The sequence below is a fragment of the Schistocerca cancellata genome, chromosome 3 (genome assembly GCF_023864275.1).
Source record: "Schistocerca cancellata isolate TAMUIC-IGC-003103 chromosome 3, iqSchCanc2.1, whole genome shotgun sequence".
Classification (NCBI taxonomy): Eukaryota; Metazoa; Arthropoda; class Insecta; order Orthoptera; family Acrididae; genus Schistocerca; species Schistocerca cancellata.
In genome coordinates, this window is record NC_064628.1 from 690378461 (window position 1) to 690382922 (window position 4462).

The 4462-nt window shown below is 45.0% G+C and overlaps 1 pseudogene; it reads right to left on the reverse strand.

The window, feature by feature from the left end:
• Positions 1 to 2876: 2876 nt before the first annotated feature.
• On the reverse strand, positions 2877 to 2994 carry LOC126177514 (5S ribosomal RNA; annotated as a pseudogene).
• Positions 2995 to 4462: the final 1468 nt, after the last annotated feature.

Below are 4462 nucleotides of genomic sequence, written 5' to 3' on the forward strand. Positions count from 1 at the left end.
ACCTTTACTGAGAATTACAACTCTAATCATTCACATACCCGTCGGTGGTGGCCATGTGTGCGAAATTAAATTATGTATGTGAAATTAAATTGACATCTGGTCATGTCTTCTGGGTAATGTACTTCTTTTCTTAGGCAGTGTATATTGAGGGCCAGTTGCAAGCTTGTGTGGTTAATTAAGGGGGGTAGGACGTCAAACGGGCCGACTCGGAGCAGGAGAGGCATCTCAGGACATTTTAATTTCCAGTGTCTATACTTTTACAAATAAATTCATAAATCTTTGTCAGCGTCACCAGGAAGGATTCAGGATTCACACTCATTGCAGTGGAAGTTCGAAAATGTAACAAAATAAACTTTTTTTACGTGAGAATTTCATCATTTTTCACTTACTAATGGCTGCATTTGTTGCTATAGGTACACTTTTCTTCATAAGTCAGAGAGATTCTTCGATGAATTTTGCACAGCATACATACCATACTTACAGGTGTATGAAACTCTAGAATTTATTTTATTTATGAAAAAACAAATATTTTAAACTTCGTGTTCAGAAAAAAGACAAATTTTATACCTAATTACCTCAATTTTTACCACAGTTTTTAATACGTTTGGAAAATTCTAGAGTTTCATACACCTTTAATTATGGTCTGTATGCTGTGCAAAATTCATCGAAGAATCTCTCTTACTTATGAAGAAAAGTGTACCTATAGCAACAAATGCTGCCATTAGTAAGTGAAAAAAATTATGAAATTTCACATGTAAAACAAATTATTTCGTTATGTTTTTGAACTTCCACTGCTGTGAGTGTGAATTCTGAATCCTTCCTGGTCATGCTGAGAAATTTTTATGAATTTATTTGTAAAAGTATAGACAGTGGAAATTAAAATATCCTGTGGTGCCTCTCCTGCTCCAAGTCGGCCCGTTTGACGTCCTACCCCCCTTAATAGTGATAATTTTAGTAATGAGAATTATAATAAGAATAGTAATGAAAATTGTGCAACATGTCTTGCAAACAGGTATGTTCCTAGTGCTTCTATAATTTCAAATCGTGTTACTTTATCCTCATGTACAAAAGTACTTTTTCTTCATTTTATTCGTGTCTAAGTGGAACCAATACCTTTTATAATGCGCAATACCTTGCCAGAAACAGTCGCTCTGCCATGGAATGCACGAGATCTCATGAAACAGCTTCATAGATCTTACTTGTCACCTCAGCATTCTGTATAATCACAGGCAGAAAACCTTCGCAAAATCTCCACAACGCTTCTCACAAGGAGACCACACACCAGTCGGATTTTTGTAAACTTTTTGTGTTTATGGTACATGAATTTCGGTCACCCGAAGCAGTACAATGCTACTCTCAAAAATCCTCGAGGAAATTGACTTAGAAGTTTTCCTAGTGTGGTTAATACCCGAATCGGAAAAAATCGCAACACCAAAAAATAATTAATGTAGAGTAATGGAATTTTGGGAACACATTTGCCTACGTAACATATTTAAGTGATTAACATTACAGAATCACAGGTTAATGTACGCACGAGACAAACCATTGCAAATGTGAAATGCGAGTACGTTAATAACCAATGTAATCCGCCATAATGTTGAATGCAAGCATGCAAACGTGCAATAATTGCGCTATACAGTTTGCCGGATGTCAGTTTGTGGTATGGAGTTCCATGCCTGTTGCACTTGGTCAGTCGATACAGGGACGGTTAATGTTTGTGAACGACGCTGGAGTTCTCGTCCGATGATGATGTCCCATACTGCTCGATTGTAGACAGATCCGGTGATCGAGGACGCCAAACCAACATGGTGACACACTGTGTAGCACTTCGGGTTATAATGCGGTATGTGGGCAAGCGTTATCCTTTCGAAAAACACCTCTTGGAATGCTGTTCACGTCGGCCGTCGTGGCCGAGCGGTTCTAGGCGCTTCAGTCTGGAACCGCGATACCGCTACTGTCGCAGGTTCGAATCCTGCCTCGGGCATGGATGTGTGTGATGTCCTTAGGTTGGTTATGTTTAAGTAGTTCTAAGTTCTGGTTGCCATCTTTGGCATCAGTTGTGTATTAGGAAGTGGGCTTACAACCCGAAAGCTACGTCGTAAAAATGGTTCAAATGGCTCTAAGCACTATGGGACTTAACATCTGAGGTCATCAGTCCCCTAGACTTAGAACTACTTAAACCTAACTAACCTAAGGAAATCATACACATCCATGCCCGAGGCAGGATTCGAACCTGCGACCGCAGCAGCCGCGTGGTTCTGGACTGAATCGCCCAGAACCGCTCGGCCACAGCAGCGGGCTGTAACAGTTCGTTGTGTTACTGAAGTGCCAAGTGCTACACAAATTGTTCTTGCAGATGCAGTACGATGCGCCAGAACCATACGCCGAGCATGATGATCTTCCCTCCCATTAGTCCGGTTTCCTTGCGACCGTACATTATCGTGACCACTACTCCGAGCACTCATGTACAGTTGCTACATTGCTGCCAAGTCTTTCTGCAACATCGCAGAAGGATCATCCAGCTTCTCGTAGCCCTATTACACGACTTCGTTCAAATTCAGTGCGGTTTTGATAATGCCGTCTTTGTCGCCTTAAAGGCATTCTTGACTAGCATCAACTAACTACCTCCACTCTCAAAGGTAACACTCACGACCGTTACTGCGTGTATTTAGAAAGCACTCCGTCTTCAGACCACGAGTGGCCTACCGGTACCATCCGACCGCCGTGTCATCCTCAGTGGAGGACGCGGATAGGAGGGGCGTGGGGTCAGCACACCGCTCTCCCAGTCGTTATGATAGTATTCTTGACCGAAGCCGCTACTATTCGGTCAAGTAGCTCCTCAATTGGCATCACGAGGCTGAGTGCATCCCGAAAAATGGCAACAGCGCATGGCGGCCTGGATGGTCACCCATCCAAGTGCCGACCACGCCCGACAGCGCTTAACTTCGGTGATCTCACGGGAACCGGAGTAACCACTGCGGCAAGGCCGTTGCCGCGTGTATTTCAAGCAAACCTCATTTGCATAGTGGGACGAATTTTGAATAGATTTCATCTTTGGGACGTGGAAACACGCCTACGAACTTTCGTTTGTCACAGAACTCCACCTTGATGTTGCGATTTTTTTTCCGTCGTTGTCTACTTAACGCGGACACCATGTAGTATGAGGGTACCCATATTACTGTTCCGAACCTTGCACGTTGCGATAGTGCTACTTGTTAAGCCCGCGTTGTTCTCTGGCAACGAATCCGTGTTTGAGAGTGTTTCTAATCGCGACGGTCCCGGAGTTAACAAAGCAGGTTGGGGCTCTAGGTCCTAGATAAGCGAGTCCTGCGAGGGCGGCTGTGCTATCGCGGCTGATTCAGCGTGCTTTATCAACGGTGAGCGATAAGCGCACGGCGAGCACTGGGCAGCCTGTGTTAGCTGGCACCTAGCGCGAGCCTGCCAGATTACGCGCTATTCTATGCCTACAAAGAACGAAGCGAGTTCAAGTCGTCTCCCTTGTGACTTCAGTTTTGAAATTTCGTCATTTACATATGTATAGCACTGTGCCTGTATCTGAAGGCGACATCGACGTGTTACTGCATGCTACTGCTGGGTGTTCAACTCCGATGTTCAAAAGCTGTTGGCGGATAAACTGTCATCATCAGAATTTGAGAATTTGGATGGGGACACGAGATGAAGCGGTAGCGCGCTTCTCTCGATCGCGGAACGTTGCCTGGATGTCCTCAGTAAATATAAATACACTACATGATCAAAAGTACCCGGACACCTGGCTCAAAATGACTTACAAGTTTGTGGCGCCCTCCATCGGTAACGCTGGAGATCAATATAGAGTTGGCCCATCCTTAGCCTTGATGACAGCTTCCACTCTCGCAGCCGGCTGGTGTGGCCATGCGGTTCTAGGCGCTGCAGTCTGGAACTGCGTGGCCGCTACGGTCGCAGGTTCGAATCCTGCCTCGGGCATGGATGTGTGTGATGTCCTTAGCTTAGTTAGGTTTAAGTAGTTCTAAGTCTTTAGGGGACTGATGACCACAGATGTTAAGTCCCATAGTGCTCAGAGCCATTTGAACCACTCTCGCAGGCATACGTTCAGTCAGGTGCTGGAACGTTTCTTGGGGGATGGCAGCCCATTCTTCGCGGATTGCTGCGCTGAGGACAGGTATCGATGTTGGTAGGTGAGGCCTGGCACGAAATCAGCGATCTAAAACATCCCAGAGGTGTTCTATAGGATTCAGGTCAGGACTCTGTGCAGGCCAGTCCATTACAGGTATGTTATTGTCATGTTGCAGGCCGTCATTATAAACAACTGCTCGATAATGTTGAAAGATGCAATCACCATCCCCGAATAGCTCTTCAACAGTGGGAGGCATGAAGATGCTTAAAAAATCAGTGTAGCCCTGTGCTGTGATAATGCCACGCAAAACGAAAAGGGGTGCAAGCCACCTCCATCAAAAACACAACC